The sequence below is a fragment of the Macrotis lagotis genome, chromosome 2, assembly GCF_037893015.1.
Source record: "Macrotis lagotis isolate mMagLag1 chromosome 2, bilby.v1.9.chrom.fasta, whole genome shotgun sequence".
NCBI lineage: Eukaryota > Metazoa > Chordata > Mammalia > Peramelemorphia > Peramelidae > Macrotis > Macrotis lagotis.
Window position 1 is genome coordinate 127,483,273 of NC_133659.1, and position 18,455 is coordinate 127,501,727.

Below are 18,455 nucleotides of genomic sequence, written 5' to 3' on the forward strand. Positions count from 1 at the left end.
CCTCCAAGATTATCTTCCTTCTACTGTTCCTTCTACTCTACCTTACTCGTATAAAGCTGTTTGCATGTTGTCTCCCATATATGTATATAAGAACTTTTGCGGGGCAGGAACCACAGTTTTGCCTTTCTTTGTGTCTTCAGAATTTAGCACGATGCCTAGTATTTAGTAAGTACTTGATAAAAGTCAGTGGTCTCTTGATTGGCAGACTAATTCTTCCCCACCTCAGAATTTTTCTGGGAGCATTAGAATTTGACTCAGGTCTACTCTTCCCTAAAAGGTCCTTCACTCTCCTGTAAGCACTCATGAGTATAAGACAGGTTTCATATACTTAGAAGGAAAATAACTGGGCTGCAAACAGAGGAGCTTTGAAACCCTCTTTTTCCAGGGATTCTGCAACACCTATTCAGTGTACATGATTGTTTATTTTTTTTTTAGTTTTTTTGCAAGGCAAATGCAAGGCGATGGGGTTAAGTGGCTTACCCAAGGCCACACAGCTAGGTAATTATTAAGTGTCTGAGACCGGATTTGAACTCATGTACTCCTGACTCCAGGGCTGGTGCTCTATCCACTGCTCTACCTAGCTGCTCCTGTACATGATTTTTCATAACTGTGAAAGTGCAGTAATAAATTACAGGGTACACTATTCCTTTCATGATTCTATATATCTCCACTTTCTCTCCTAGCTTCTGACCTCTCTTGCCAAACTGACACCTGGCACCATATGATAGGAACACTATCAACAGAGCTGGTCCTCACTGTTCAATTTGAATTAAGTGATGAGAAGGGAAAATAGGGACTTGGGGGCTGTAGGAGAGTGTGTGTGTGTGTGTGTGTGTGTGTGTGTGTGTGTGTGTGTGTGTGTGTGTGAGAAAGAGAGAGAGATAAAGAGAGAGAGAGAAGGGGGCAAGGGAGAGAAAGAGAGGGAGAGGGAGGGAGAGGGATTACACAACTCCTTTTGGAGTAGAAATCTTCAATGGGAAAGAGCACTAACTAGAATCAGAGAATTTTGGTTCAAATACCATCTTTGATGTTTATTATTTATCTGATTGAGAAAGTCATTTAACCCCTCGAACTTCAGGTTCTTCATCTGTAAAATAAAGCATTTGGACTAGATGCTCTCTGAGGTCCCTTCTAGCTGAGATCAATGATTCTATGAGTTGTCAATTTCAGATAATAATAATGTTGTGAGAATCAAATATTGGGGTGGCTAGGTGGCATAGTGGATAAAGCACCGGCCTTGGAGTCAGGAGTACCTGGGTTCAAATCCGGTCTCAGACACTTAATAATTACCTAGCTGTGTGGCCTTGGGCAAGCCACTTAACCCTGTTTGCCTTGCAAAAAAACCCCTAAAAACAAACCAAAAAAACCAAAACTTATAATAGGAAAGTGAAGAATGGGGAAATATTCAGGGACAGAGAATCAAATATGGTAAATTCTAAAGCACTAGATTATTAAGATATTATTGAAAAAAGTTAATCAGTTACCTGAAGCTTTTCTATTTATCTGCCACTTTAAATTTCTAAGCCTTCCACTTTTAAAAGCAAAGTTTTTAGGACCTTTTGTGGACCCATTTAGCTGTATAATCTTGTTCTTTGTTGTTTGGCTTTCATTTTTTTTTTTTTTTTTTGCAAGGCAAATGGGGTTAAGTGGCTTGCCCAAGGCCACACAGCTAGGTAATTATTAAGTGTCTGAGTTCAGATTTGAACCCAGGTACTCCTGACTCCAGGGCTGGTGCTTTATCCACTGCGCCACCTAGCTGCCCTGGCTTTCATTTTTAAAGAAGACCAGTGATGTCATGGGGTGATGTCTTGACTCATGCATGAATTGAATTTACGAGAGGCAAATCTGCACAAAGTGGTCACCCTCACTTTTTCTTCCACAGTTTTCAAAGTACAGTGGCAAATCAAACATCAAGATGACTGGTGATGGCCTGGACTTGCAGTACATGTCCTTGATGGGTCCAGTCACCTGACATTGTCTGCTTCAGCCTCCTTAATGACTTTTGGAAAAAATTGTTCTCATCTGCCCCATTCCCCCAGAAGTCATCATATACTTGGGGTAGACACCCTACCATCCCCAAATGAACTATGAGTTTGAGGCCTATCAGTTATCCTCAACTTGGTTTAGTCTGTCTGCTGGCTTTATCAGGGAATGACTGCTATACTTGTCTTATGAATTCTTTGTTTTGGGTAATTAGGTGGAGGGGGAGGGAAAAGGAGGTTCCTTTTCCAAATACATTTATTTTTGAGTTCTCTATATTTGCAAATGATGCTCCTGACAGAAATAGAGCTCTGGAATTGATTTCAAAAAATTGGAATCAAAAGACTGAGGGTTAGATTTCTCTGCTTTTTTTTTTTGCTTTATCTCTATCATCACTTATCTTCAGAGACAGATCTCCCTATGTCAAGGCTGGTATTTTGTAGCAGGCAGAAGGCAGTTACTTCCCATGGGAGAGAGAGCCCTTAGCTACTATGTAAACAGAGTTACTTCCTGCTTTGGGACATTGGGTCATCTTAAAAAACCTGAGAGCCACCCAGGAATTGTCCTCCTCTTAACCCTTCCCCTGACCACCAGCCAACTTTCTCTGAAGTGCAATGTGGCCAGTCTGCCTGGCACAGTAAGCCTAGGACAACCATTTAAAGTTCTTGGAAGAGCAGGAATTCCAAACAAGTTGCCATTGGGATTAAAGGGGAGGGCAACCTGGGCTCACTGAGAAGTGTTCTTAAGGAGATCTAGAAATGGTGGGCATTTGGGTTCCTTCCTAGTTGGGAGCAGAGGACTCAGCTCTGCCTGTCCCTTGGGCAGCAAACACTTCCTAGGCCTCAAGAAGGCATCTGTCTGTCAGCAGGCAGAGGGGAGCTAGGGACTTGAGGGGCTGAGCAGACTTCTTAAACAGTCAGCAAGGCTCATATGTCTCAGTTAAAATGCAGGTTGTCTTCCTATTACAGAAAGGGAATTCAGTAAGTAGTCTTCTGGCATCTTTCTAAGGGTATCGATTTCGAGGGAAAACTGGAAAAACAAAATAAGTCAGAGCAGAGCAGGAAAGATGAGACGGGACCAGAACAAGTACCTTTCATCAAAGGAGCAGCCTGGGTGCCTGTTCCCTCAGGGAGTGAGGGGGAAGGGGTGCAAGGGATGGCAAACTGAACTGCCACATCAAGACTGAAAGGAAAATGCTGGTGCCCTCAGGGACCAATTGGAGGAGATGGTGTGCTGACTTCAATAGCTCTTTGTCCTGTCCTTTAAGATACTTCAATTAGTGGAGAACAAATGAGAATCTAAGTGCCTTCTTAAAAAGTTGGATGGTAAAGTGTTACCTCTCCAAGAACCAGGATTCAAATCCTACCATTGCTATTTATCACCTGTGTATCTTAGAAGGTAATCTTTTGAAACTGGATCTTAGTTTTCTCCTCTGAAATTGAACAAGGTGACTTCTAAATACTCTTCCAGATCTAAATCCATGATTCTATGACTTGGAGGGAGGGTGGGATTTTTGCCAATTCTGGGTTGGGATCAAGTGTGCATAGGTATACATAAATCTTGTCTAGTTTGCTAAGATATTCATTCCCACTCCTTCCTGGATCAGAAGATGCTATGACATTATGAAGAAAAGTACTGGAGAAGTAGTTAGATGACCAGGGATCTTGTCCTGCTCTTTATTTTCTAGATATGTGATGTTCTTGGGTTCTCTGTTTTCACATCCATAAAATGAAGGGGTTTAAGCTCATTTAGAGATGCTAGGTGGTACAGTGGATAGAGTGCCAGACCTGGAGTCAGGAGGACCTTAATTAAAATCTGAGTTGAGATACTTAATGGCTGGGTATTCCTGGAAAAGTCCCTTAACCCTATCTGCCTCAGTTTCTTCTATAAAATGAGCTGGAGAAGGAAATGGCAAACCACTCCAGTAACTTTTCTAAGAACACTCCAAATGGGGTCATGGAAAGTCAGACAAAAGTGTGTGTGTGAACATATAAAAGTGTGTTCAAGTTTGGACTTTCTGGAGAAAGCCATAATCACACAGTCTCAGATGTGAGGTGTCATGAAACCATAAAACATTCAAGGTAGAAATAGCTTTAAAGGCTATCTAATCAAACCCTCTCTTATTTTAGAGAAGAGGAAACTGAGGTCCAGAGAGGGAAATAGTGATTGAGGTTTTGTCAGCACAGAGCTGGAACACAAATCCAAATCCCCTGACTTTCCACTAACTACACCAGGGAAGCTTCAGACTTTTACATTTTCATACCAATCAATGAACCAACCAATAATTATTTATAGAAAATCTACCAAATGGGACAGTTAGGTGGTGCAGTGGACAGAGCAAAGCCCCAAAGCCCCTTACTAGCTGTGTGACCTTCTCCTCAAAAAATTACACCACCCCAAAAATCTTACTGAGTGCCAACAACTTAGGCACTGGAGGGAGGGGGGGAATGACACAATCTACATGTGCTCACTTAATAATAATTTGATAATAAACACAAAATATGAAGAAGGATAGAGATTAGACATAGGATTTCATTGGTCCCTGGAACTCCAGGATGAGGACACTCATTTTGCCAATGCCATCTTCTCTTCAATTTTTAATTTAGAGAGTTACCCAGAAGTACTGAGAGCTAAGTGACTTTCCCAGCATCATACAAGATAGTATATGTCCAAGATGGGACTTGAACCCAGATCTTCTTGCCTTCCTCACTGTATCTCTGCCAGAACTACATTCAGAAAAAATACATAGTAATTTGGGGGGTAGGTACTGACATGGGAATTGAGGGGACTTATCCATGTCCCACAGTTAAGGTAGAAATCAAATTGAGGTCTTTCTGGTTCTAACTCTAGAACTCTATCCACTATATCATAATGTGTTCCAGTTGCGGTGATAGTCTATCCAAAGATATGGAGATGAGGAATGAAATGCCATTATGAGGAATGGCACAAGAGGCCAATTTGGTTGACTCAAAAAAGGGAAGGAGGGGAGAAATGAATAGTAAGGGTGGTGAGGTAGGTGCTAAGATCAAAGTGAACTAAGTCATATTAAAATCAGGTGCTACCATAAGACCTTTTGAATCAATGATATTCCAATAAGTCTCTAAAAAAATGTAATTGTGAAATACTTTTACATTTAATCTATACAATTAAATCTTTTTCCATCACTTTCTTATGTCTAGACAGTCAACAGAACAATAAATAAATAGCAATAATATTATTATCAATATTAATAAAATGAATAAAGTTATGTATTAAATAAATAATAAACTTGGTCTGTAGCATTTGCAGATTTCTGAGTGTGAATAACACTGAAAATTTCAAATGGCTCGGGTGATAGGCTGGCTCCAACTCATCCTTGTCTATATTCACCTTGCTACTTTCCCAGCCTTTCTTTCCATAGTTAGTTAAGAAACTATTAAGTATAAGGCAAGAAGCAGCCTGATAGAATGGCAGTCCAAGGCTGTCTCTAAAAATAAATTGTATCCTGGAAGAGCTTCATCTCTTCCTCTTTGGACCCTTCAAGACCTCCCAAGATAAGTTGGAAATGGATCACCTAGAATTCTGACAGGAAATATGTGTCAGATTGAAGGGGAAAAAATTACAACTTGTATTTCCTCATCCATCCTCTTTGGGGTTAGTGGAGATAGATAAACAATTATGCAAGTGGGAGATTCCAGAATGAGACTCTTTCTTTTTTAATTGATTGTGGGAGTGATGGGATATCCTGGCATTAATCTGTGAGGCCTTCATTGACTGCTCCAAGTCTATTCTGGATCTGGTGATAGGCTGGCATACCTATGTATTGTATATTCGTGATGCCTGTCAGACAAACTCAAATCCTCTAGTCCAGGGCTAAAATAGCTTATCTTATAAAAACAGAAATTGGGCTCAGGCTATGACAGAGCTCAAAAAAGACTTTGAAAATCAAATGAGGGAGATAGAAGAAAAATTGGAAAAAGAAATGAGAGAGAGATGCAAGAAAAACACAAAAAAGAAGTCAGCAGCTTGGTCAAGGAGATCCAAAAAAATGCTGAAGAAAATAACATGTTAAAAACCAGCATAGGTCAAATGGATAAAACAGTTTAAAAAGTTATTGAGGAGAAGAATGCTTTAAAAAACAGAATTGGCCAGATGGAAAAAGAAGTAAGAAAGCTCTCTGAAGAAAACAAATCCTTCAGATCTAGAATGGAACTGAGGGAAGCTGTTGATTTTATGAGAAATCAAGACACAATACTTCAAAACCAAAAGAATGAAAAATTAGAAGAAAACGTGAAACATCTCATTGAAAAAACAGCTGATATGGAAAACAGATTCAGGAAAGATAATTTAAAAATTATTGGAATACCTGAAAGTCATGATCAGGAAAAGAGCCTTGACATCATTTTCAAAGAATTCCTACAGGAAAATTGCCCAGATAACCTAGAAGAAGGAGACAAAATAGAAATTGAGAGAATCCACCTATCTCCCCTGGAAAGAGATCCAAAAAATACAACCCCCAGGAATATTATAGCCAAGTTCCAGAACTCCCAAGTCAAAGAGAAAATATTACAAGCAGCCAGAAGGACACAATTCAAATATCATGAAGCTGCAGTAAGGATCACACAGGACTTAGCAGCAACTACATTGGAAGCTCGTAGGTCTTGGAATATAATATTCCAGAAGGGAAAAGAGCTCAGAATGCAACCAAGAATCAACTACCCAGTAAAACTGAACATCCTCTTCCAGGGAAAAAGATGGGCTTTCAATGAACTGAGGGAATTTCAAATGTTCCTGTTGGAATAGTCAGAGCTGAACAGAAAGTTTGATCTTCAGGTATAGGACTCAGGTGAAGCATAGAGAGCAGAGGAGAAGGGTAAAATATGAGGGACTCAATGATGATGAACTACATGTATTCCTGCATAGAAAAATGATATTGACAATACTCCTATGAAACTTCTCATTTAATAGAGCAGGTAGAAGGAGCTTTTATGGATGAAGCACAGGAGAGAGCTGAATTTGAAGATATAATATAGTGTAAAAATTGAGTCAATGGCTAAAAGGGAAATGTAATGGGAGAAAGAGAAAGGAGAGATGGAATAGGCTAAAATATTTCATATAATAAGATTTTTTTATTATAATGAGCTATTGCAATGATATGGAAGGGGGTAGGCAAGAGGGAATGAGGAAACCTTTGCTCTCATCAGAGGTGGCTAGGAGAGGAAATAGTATATCAATGGGGTATAGACATCTGGAGTAAGAAGGAGAGAAGGGGGACAGGGGAAGGGGGAGATGTAAGTAATGGAGGAGAGGATGGACTGTGGAGAGAGTGGTCAGATATAACACATTTTATTTTTTACTTCTTGCAAGGGGCTGGGATTGGATGGCTTGTTCAGGACCATAGGACCGGGTGGATGCTGGGCCTAAGGGGTGGTATGTGAGCTCAGGGCCTCTTGGCCCCAGGGCTGGAGATCTGTCTGCTGTGCCACTCAGCTGCCCTACAGCACATTTAAGAAGAGGGACAGAGTGAAAGAAGAGAGAAAATATAGTATATATTAGTGGGGAAGTACAAATGGAGGGAATTGCGTTCAGCAATGGCAACAGTGGAAAAATATGGAAGCAGCTTTTGTGATCGACTTATCATAAAGAATCTGATCCACCTGTGACAGAGCTGGAGGTGTTGGAACACAGACTGAAACATATTTATTATTATTATTATTGTTATTTGGGGGGTTGCAGGGCAAATGGAGCTGGGTGGCCTGCCTGGGGCGGCACAGCTGGGTGATTGTTGGGTGTCTGAGACCGGATTTGGACCCTGGTGCGCCTGGCTCCAGTGCTGGTGCTCTGTCTGCTGTGCTACCTGGCTGCCCCTACTACTATTATTATTATCACTATTATCATTTTATTTTATTTTATTTTTGGTCTTTTTTCTGTTTTTGCAGGGCAATGGGGTTGGGGTGGCTTACCCAGGGTCACACAGCTGGGTGCTTGTTGGGTGTCTGGGGCTGGATTTGGGCTTGGATGCTCCTGGCTCCAGGGTTGTTGCTCTGTCCACTGCACCACCTGGCCCTATTATTATTATTATTTTTTAAAATTTTTTTTCTCTTTCCTTTACTTTATTGCTCATGTGGGTCTGTATTTTTTTGGGGGAGGGGGTATTATGTTTACTCTTAAACAAGAATATTTTAGTAATGTATAAAAAACATCATTTGTACAAAAATAAGAATAAAATAATAAATTAATAAATAAAATTAAAAAAGCAGAATTAGCAGTGGTGGGAATAATATAATTAATTTCATTACCTTAAGAGATCAATTGCTTTATTGGTATTGGTGTCTTTTCAATTGTACAGATCATGATCCCTACAGTTCAATTTAATTTAATAAACATTTAAAAAATTAAGAAACTATTATGTATATGGCATGATGAGGCAGCCTGGCAGAGTGACTGAGGACCAGGAGTCAGTCAGAACAATTGGGGTCAAATCCTATTTCTGACATATAATATTTTCTGACATATAATATTATCCATTCCACATTGCAACTTTCTCCACTTACAATATACTACAGGCCAGCATAAGGAATTAAATGGAAATATTTTTGGAGTTTTACAGAATGAAGACCAGTAGATACATAGAAAATGTTTAGAAACTCAGAAATGCATAAAATGTTTTTAATACCATAATAATTCAAACTTTCTCTGGTACAAAGGGAAACCCAAAAAATTTTATTCAGATTTTTTTCAGATTGCTGGGGGGGTGGAGATGGTGGTGGTGGGGAAAAGGAGGGAGGGGCATCACTTTCCTAACTCAAGATGTGGAAGGAATAACTGTATTGGTGGTGTCACTGTTCATTGTGGTTCCTTCAATATGTGTCTCTTCATTCCTTCATTATATAGGTTGCCCTTTTCTGGATGCTCTCCAGCTTAGCATTATTATTCAAGCCCTAAGTCCCTCCTTTCCCAGGTAACTCTCTAAGATTGCAATTTTCAGTCCCATTGCCAATCTACACTGGTGAAAGGAATTTCCACACCGAGAGCTCCCTATATCAATGAAATCACAGATCTGTACCCCTCCCCTGACCCCCCAATGTACAATGCACTTTATCAGATATGAAGACAGTTCCTGTCTTGAAGGTGCTTACATTCTGCTTTAAGAGGAAGACTTTATGAGTTGCTCTGGCTCAAAAACTTCATTAGTTGGTGATCAAAACCCTCTTTGATGATGAGTTATTCCAAAGTTAGTTAGACTGGGTCTTGGATTGTGGGCACATCATTTGTAACCAGATTCCATATTGGAGACCTTTCCATATTGATAAGACCTGCTGAGAATTTGTGCTGTACTTGAATAGCCTTTGAGAATTCAGGGTTATCTTGAAGATGCCAAAAGTACTAAGTGTAGGAATGATAATGATCACCATTATCAATAATTAATAAAAATAATAGATGAAAAATCCTCATGATACAAATGTACCACTCAAATATCCTTGGGAATTCAGTAAATAAACCGTATTGGCATGGTTGTATCTTGCAGACATAATTACTGCCCACAGACTCAGTCAGACTTTTAACAACATTTTAAACAGATGCTACTATTCTGAACACTCATAAATTCCAAACTTAGTGGAATGTAGAGCTCTCAAAATAAAAGCAACCTAGTAGGAGAAATCAAAACCATGTGGGAAAGGAAATAGTACATATCATCCATCCTATTATTGAAGTTGTACCAAAAAATGCATCCAGTGAATCTATAGAAAATGTACAGAATTTTCATTCAATTACAGAAAAGAACTTATCCCAATCATCCACCTGCATAATAGTTTGCCAAATACTAAACATAGAACAATAATAGGAAAATGATTTTGTTCTGGGATTATTTTATCTGAACTCCATGAATATGAAAAGGAAAAGAATGAGAAACAACACTAATGCTTATACATGACTTGATAGTCTAGAGATCACCTATAATTGAGACAATCATGGAGTTTTTGAAGCTTTTTGATTATAATTATTTCCCTTCCCTCCTTCAAAGATGGCATCATTAGATTAATTATTTAAGCCCTCAACTAGAGAAGTGTTTTTCTTTGTCTGACAGGCGAGGAGTATTCACTACTTGTGTCCAAACACTAAGGCAACAAAGGCACTGGGATAAATGCTAGGCTTGGAGTCAGGGAAGTCTAGGTTCAAAGGTGTCTCTCAAACTTCTTATTGTTGCTCATTTTTCATTCTTGGGAAGGAGCAATGACATTACAGGGGTGATGTCTTGACTTGTGTGTGAATACTTGATTTGTGAACCCAGGCAAATTGGTTTGTACAATATAAAGACATTATGGACTTGGGTTCAAATCTTGCCTCCGATACTTGTTTGTAAAATGAGAGGTGTAGCCTCTGAAGATCCATCCAGTTCTACCTCTGTGATTCTAGGAGCTACTAAATCTTAAATGCTTTGCAATCTATGTCAGTGGAGGGAATTTCATACCAGGAATTCCAAATCTGAAATAACAATCATATATATTTGAAAATTACAAAGTATTTTCTGCAAAACTCTTCAAGTTGGTATAAAATTTATCACTTAAAGAATTTTAGAAATAAGAAAACTAAGCCTTAATCTAAGTAACTTGCTGCCTTCTACTTCAATATTACTACTACCATTACCACCATTACCACTACCACTTCTACCACCACCACTACTACTACTACTACTACTACTACTACTACTACTACTATTACTATTACTACTACTACTACAATAATCACATACACCCCCCAATGCCCCCCAAACACATTTACATATTATATCTCTTGAACTAATTTGGCATTCTGCCCATTGAATTGAATGGCAATATCTGGGCAACATGAATTTTTTTTTCCTGTTTGTGTTTCTATTCTGAGTGATTAGAACATTTTTTCACATTTCAAAGATTTATAGAGAAAAAGTTGCAAAAAAACCTTTGTTCAACTTTCATCTTGCAAATGAGAAAGCTAAGACTCAAAGAGGTTAAGTAAATTACTCAAGTCACTACACAGAAATTTTCCTCTAGTCTTCAGACTCCAATTCAACACTCTCTCCACTGAATCATACTGCCTTCCAGCTAGGAAGTTTTGTAGAATGCCAGGGCTCTAAATCATTAATACTATATTACTTGCAAACAGTATCATTTAGAGAACCTCTTCTCCAAGAAAGAATCCCTTTATTTTACTTTTGTACCAGATGTCTTCCATCACTGGTGATCATGTTAAGTGAATTTACCTCTATTTTATACCTCATTTCATGTCATCATTCAGGGGATTTTTAAATGAAATTATCTCTATCTGTCACATCTCGTATAATTTTAATTCATGTAGAAGAGATACCATGTTCAAGATTTGATTTAATTCTATTGAGTCAGATGCTTTAAAATTATTATTTTATTTATTTTTATCTGTGTCTCCTATCTCACAGGCCTGATCCTATCATTGGTCTACACAGGAGCTTTGACCAGCTTTACTTCCTACCTCAACAGCTCATCCTTCCTTAAGCAACTTGATGGTCCCCACCTTCCAACCCCCCTTTTGGAGGTTCAATGGTGTTATACCTACTAAGGACAATTGATCAGCTTTAGCTCATTGTAGTTGCATACTCATGAGCTCAAACAATCCACCAGTCTAAGCTTCCCAAGTAAGCAGATCAGGGATCGTATTCTCATACCCCAACATCTGGCTACCAAATGCTTTTTATTATTTTTTAAATTAAATTTTCAAAAATTTTCACAGTTATTTATCACAATTTATTTTGCAGTCATAAAATGCCAGCAAAAGAACAGACTGAGTCAGTAAGGCAGGCCAGACAAATACTTGATTGTAGTCATGTTTCCATAGTCTATGGGCGGTAATGACATGACAAGGGCAATACTTTTCCTTCCACCTTCTGACAGAACTTTGTTGTTACTCTTGTTGTGGTGACAGTGTCATATCTGACTCTTTGTAACTGAATTTGCAGTTTTCTTGGCGGTAATACTGCAGTGGTTCGCCATGTTTTTCTTCAGCTCATTTTACAGATGATGAAATTGAGGCAAATGGTTAGGTGACTTGCCCAGGGTCATGCAAATCTGATGTCATATTTGACTTCAGGAACTCGTGACTCCAGGCTCAGTTCTCTACACACAATACCTCCTAGCTGCCAAAACTTTATTATATAAAGCAAAAAGAAAGGCAATTTTGAATGGTGGTTTGAACTATGTAAGACTAACAACAAATGATTGAATAGCAGGTGTTCAATAAATATTTGATTGCTGACTCTTGGTCTGGGAAAAACAGAAAGAAAAATTAAATAGCAAGACAGAAGGTAGTAATTGAAAGGCATTTGAGAAATAGGCCTTTTAAAAAAGTCTCCATGCTTGATTCTTTCACAAAGAATTCTTTCACAAATTCTTTCACAAAGCGTCAGCAGAGTTCAAAGATAAATCTTCTTTTTTCGAGTCTTATTTCACTCTTTTGACCACATATGAAGGGAAAATAGTGGAGAACCATTTCAAATATTTTCTAAAGCTCTGGAGTTTAGAAATGATCATCAAACAACATTTATTCCACACCTGACAAGAAATAGCTAAAATGAATGCTATTATAAACTTTTCTAATTATTTCAACTCTTCAAGGCCTCTACAATAGAACTTTTGTGGCAGTCTCCAGCATACACCATACATATGTTCTGGTGTAACAATGCTGACCTTATCATCATCAAGCTTAATCCATTCTTCTTGTTTTATTTATTTTTTTTAGGTTTTTGCAAGGCAGATGGGGTTAAGTGGCTTGCCCAAAGCCACACAGCTAGGTAATTAGTAAGTGTCTGAGACTGGATTTGAACCCAGGCACTCCTGACTCCAGGGCTGGTGCTTTATCCACTGTGCAACCTAGCCATCCTTGTTTCTTTTTTTTTTAACCATAATACATTATGGCTTAAGGAACTAGATGTTCTGATATATATGCTTCTAAGTCATAATAACCATATTTATTAGAGGCTCTATCATCAGGGAAAGAAAATGGTTTCTATTTATCTTCCTTCTGTGAACCATTGCTTTGGCTAAATTGCTTTGACTTAATTAATTTATTTTTTTTGTCTTCTAGAGCCTTGAATTTTCAACAAAAGAGATTTTTTTTGATTGAAGTTTTGGAAGGTATAATTCCAATATATCCAACATAAGAGGAAATTTAACATCCTTAAGTACCTGAGCATTCACATATTCCTTCTATTCATAAAAAGAAAATAAAACAAAGTTAAAAAACCCAATCTAACTAGCAGGGCAAGTAGATAGCCAGCAAATCTTGGAAGATTTTATGTACAAAATGTTTCTTTGCCATACAGGACATTCCTATTCCAAAGTATACAATTTTTGTTACAGCAGCCAACATTCATTGGCATCCTGATGGAGATAAGATCCTTGATCAACTTTCTCTGCAAACTATTGGAAAATCCATGTGCAAAAACTGCAATAAAATAATAGGGGGGGATCCTGGAAGACGTTTTGACTCCGGAATTAAACAAATTTCTAAGGGCTACAATAATGTACCTGGTGGAAGCCATTTCCTGTGGAGCTTGCAAAATGTCAGCATACACTTGAATGGCATCTCTGACTTTTGGTATAGAGTGGCTATCCTCATGAGACAAATGTAACAACTATAGCATCCATGTAACAAGCCACATGGTAATTCTTTAGCAGATGTTTGCTGTTCTTCTGCCGTGTCTCTATGAAAACCGTTCTAGCTATGGGTTCCTTAGGAAGGGCATCTGCTGATCCATCATTAACTGAGCAATTCCACTCTATCTTCTTGTTTCCCCATATATCATCTTTCAGAGTATCTGCTTTCACCATAATTTCCTGTTGGGAAGGCTAGACGCCAGTCAGTACAAAAAAAACCTGATCCCTAAATCTCTTGAAAGGTTCATCAATATTCAACTCTATCCCAACAAACTTCTCTTTCCCCCATTTTACATTAGCAAGAAGGGAAACGTGGCTGATGGAAGAAGTAGCACGGTAAGACCAGGACAAGTGGCTAATGAGGAGTGGTAGGAAAATGAGGAGGAATAGGAAGAGGAAGAGTTGAAGAGTTGCAGCTGCTGATGGGGGGGGGGGGGGGGTAAACAGTTTGGCTTGACCTGGGTACTAAATGATTTTATAAAAAATCAATAAAAATAGATAGAATAGGATCTTATAATTTTTACATCTTTTAGTCAGCTTGTGTGGCTAGAAAGTTGTGATCTGCTATAGAAATCACCTATGAAGGCTTCTCTATTTTCTTTTCATGTTTTTTTAATCAAAGATATCTATCAAACATGCACATACTGTTCTCATAAAGATTATAATATACACATATAACTGTATATGTATACACACACACACATATATATATATATGTATATATATATATATATATATATATATATATATATATATATATGAAAGTTAATAAGCACTTATTAAGAACCTATCCTGGGTCAGATCCTGTGCTAAGAACTAAGGATAAAAAAAAAGTCAAAACATAGCCCCTGTCATCAAATTTATATATGCATGCAAACAATTGCATACAAATAAAATATAGAGAGGATAAATTGGGTTACTCTCAGAGGAAAGAGAATAAGAATATAGAGGAAGAAAGCAGATAAATGTTGTTACAGCCTCAGTCTCTCTTTAAAAATAAAAAAACAACAGTATTAAGTTTATTATTAATTTTATTAATTTATTGTTTAACTTTTTATTTATTTTAGAATAATCCTCATTCTGTATTTTTTCCCTACATCAATATTTCTGGGCATCTCTGATCTCATTAATGTGCTTCCTTAGTCTAGCGTATAGAGTGCAATCTATCCATACAACTTTCATTGAGATTCTCATAAATTTTCCATGAAGAGGTGTCACCAATGTACTGGGGATCTTGTTCTAGATCCAGTCATTTTTGTGTTGTGGGGGTTGGGGGCTTTGGCATCCTGGTGAAGATTATGGAACCTTTCTCAAAATCCTATTTTTAGGTAATTAAAAGAAATGTTCATTTCAATTAGAGATTATTGAAAATAAAGATGGAGCTCTCTCATCTCCATCCAAGTACATAGACCTCCTAAAATCTTTCCATGCAATTTTTTGGAATCTGTGGATCCCAAGTTAGGAATTCATGCTCAAGGTTTCTTCATATTGCATGAATACCAATGGAACATAAAAAAGCTACCCATTAGTTGTCTCTTACTCTTGTTGTGAGACTGGCATTTTTCCCCCTTCTGGTCATACATTCTTTTCCTAATGTCCTATATGAGTACACAATTCTTCATTTGATGTAGCACAGCCTGCTCCTTCCTGCCCTTCTCCATTTCTTTTTGGATGATTCTTAATTTTAAATCTTCAAAAAATGTGGTATTATATGACTTGTAGTATCCCTTGTAGCTTGAAAATGTTGCTTAAATGTCAAGTTTTCAGAAACTTGGAATCTTGAAGTTTTATGTAATTTCTCAAGGAGAATTGATACAGCTTGTCTTCCTCCTATTCAATTCTGGGTTTAGCTCATTGCCCATTTGTCTATCTAAGATACGTGTTCTGATGGAACATATTTCAACAGATTGTCCATTCATATTGGATGAGTTGGGGAATGGAGTGGAGAGCAGGGGGAGAAGTTACAACTAATTTCAGGAAGGGACTCCCCCCACCCAAGATTATTTAACATATATAATATATGAGTCTGCTGCCAAGAGGTAGTGGCCCTGTCTGCTGAATCCCTCTTTCTAGTTTCAGTAAATTATCAACTGCTCATTTTTCTCAGTCTGACCTTATGATACCCCTCACATTCCAGATTTAAATAATGTAGTCCATCTTCCTTGGAAATTGGAGCTGGAAAAAGCCCTATTTAAATCAGATCAATTGCCCTGTCCCCCTGGGCCAAAGCTAGATTATTCCCTGCTGTTCTGAAAGACTTGTTGAATGTTAGAAGGGTGGGGGCATGTTTTATCATCTTGAAAGCATTCCTCTGAGTGCTAGCAATGATGCTTTCATTGCCTTGGAGTCACCAGGGCCACAGAAAGCCATAGAATCCTCAAGCTGAAAGAGAACTCCAGGCTGTGGCAGTTCCCTGATCCAGGAACTTACCAAAGAGTGTGCCAAAGGATACATGGGTTCTGTGTTATGAAACAGGTTTCTGTAAGAAAGAGTTAATGCTAGTGATATTTTTCTTGTTAAAATATTAAATGTGAAATTATGTACATATCAAAATTATTTTAATGACTTTTTTCATTATTAGAAGTAGATTTAATTTCCTCTATTTTTTAATTTAAAATTTAAGATACTCCAAAATTTCCCTTGGTTTTGTTCTTGTATTTATAGATCCCCTTGATAGATTTAAATCCCTAAAGCATGTGACTGTATTAGTCTTACATAAAGAAGTGTAACTGAGCCTGTGGGGCTGGAGTCTTGCACTTATTCCCTTTCCCCTAAGGGGTCCATCTGCTCTGGATTCACATACAAGGTCTGGACCTGGCTCAATCTCAAAGGAAGCTTGTTCTTAGGAAAAGGGTGAGGCTCCCTTTTTCTTATAACCTTTGGCTTGTTATCTACCCACCCTGGCCTGGTCATTTTCTTCAAGAGTTCTAGAAAAATGGCTGGGGATTTCTAAAGAACAGCCATTATTGACTGAGGAGCCTGGTCTCTAAATTTCTTGACCTCAAAGATGGTCTCCATGTCTGCACACTTTCAATCACTGATATTCAGGAAAACAAAATACACAAGAAGCAACCCCAAATGAGGGTCAAGCATACCAGATCATCCATTTGAGGAAGACACACAGGGCAACTGTGTCTTCATATCCCACTTAGCTGCCTCTAGATTTGTCCATCAAGCCCTTGGCTGAGTATTTTCCCTTTCCCTAATGTTTTTCAGCTTCCTTTTGTGTTGTCTTCATTGAGGCAGGGATTTTTTTCATATTTGTATTCCTATGCTTAGAGTAGTGACTTGTATAAAATTATTGTTTGTCCTTTGTTCTGGAAGAGATCACTGATGTCAGGAAGGAGATGTCTTGACTTGCAAGTGAATTGGATTTAAGTGAGGAGGTGCTGGGCAAAGTCACCAGTCTCACTTTCTATCCTAGAGCCATCTGGGTCCAGCGGCAAGATATAGATCAGGACAACTGGAGATGACCCTGGATGCAGTGGGAGACTGGTATATAGGAGATGCTTTAATAAATGACTATTAATTAATTGATTGACTCACCTAGGCAGGGCATGGGTTTTGACAGTTTAAGAAAGCTCTATGGATCCCTTCTCAGAAAAGAGTAAAGTAAAATGCATGCCATAAAAAAAGGAAACCAATTATTTTGAAATAAATCTAACTTTTCCCCCCCCTATCCACGACAAAGACTCCTTGTAAAGGTGGTAAAGAACTTCTGTTTTAGGTAAAAAAAACACTAAATCGTGGGTCAGATAAATCCAGGTCCCCCTGAGAGGACTCACATGGTATCCCATCACATCCCATTTCTAAATGCAACAGCAACCTCCATTTTCTCCAGTCATCCCTCTAACACTGATGCCAACAACCAGTTCCCCAGAAAACTTGAGCCATGTAATTTCTTTCCTGAGATATTTCCGGGCTACTCAAAGTTCTGTGCTTGATAATCCCCTTGAATCTCCCTTTGTTCAGTTTCATCCCTTAATTCAAGTTCTTGCAACTGAGCTGGTCCCAAACGAATCCCCGGTGGCTAAATCCTGGCCTCAATCCTGGGGTTTGTCTTACTTCCTGCAGTTGCTCTTCAATGATTTCTTTTCTCCCATACCATCTCCCTTCTCCTGGCAGAGGCAGCTGCTCCTGTCCATTTTGTTACACTCTTTCCTGATTTGTACTTCCTGAGACTCAGCCATGGTCCAATCTGCCATCCTGGTCAGCTATGGCTCTGTGCTCCCACTCTCCTAGAGTTGGGCAGGTGTCTGGTTTTTTTAAGAGAGGGCTCTGGGGAAACATTGAAGATGAGGGTTGCTATGAAAGGTGAGAGGAAGAGGGATGGGGTGGGTAGTAGAGTTCCATCAACAGCTGAAAGAGAGGAAGGAAAGATGAGCTTTCTCACATGTGGACTCCACAATGGCTGTGTGATTCTAAGCTTCCTAAGGTCCACTTTCATTTTACAGTAATTAGAAAATGATCACATCATCCTTTCTCCTTTACATCCCTCAGAATCTGGGACCTGCTTTTCATCCTCAGACTTAGGACAGGACTGGGGCTTGATGAGAAAAGCAGCTGGATCTTCAGGCTCTCACACTTGCTCGGGTTTCACATTGTTGTGATTTAGGATTAGCAAGACATATTCTGATCAGATGTTGTGGCCATTAGAGGATTTTCTCCCCCCGGTATTACCCTTCCTTTCTCAAGTTCTACCATTCCCCCCCTCCCCCCCTTGCAACTCTCCCACCCCTTAGCCTCTGCTTAACCTTTTTCTCCTGTACATTCTCCTCTCTGGAACTGGGTCCACCCTTCCTTAGGAAATTCAGACTTTTGAGGAAG

The 18,455-nt window shown here is 38.6% G+C and overlaps 1 pseudogene; it reads right to left on the reverse strand.

The window, feature by feature from the left end:
* Nucleotides 1-13,325: 13,325 nt before the first annotated feature.
* Nucleotides 13,326-17,833, reverse strand: LOC141511951 (ubiquitin carboxyl-terminal hydrolase 14 pseudogene; annotated as a pseudogene).
* Between the last annotated feature and the right edge of the window lie 622 nt (nucleotides 17,834-18,455).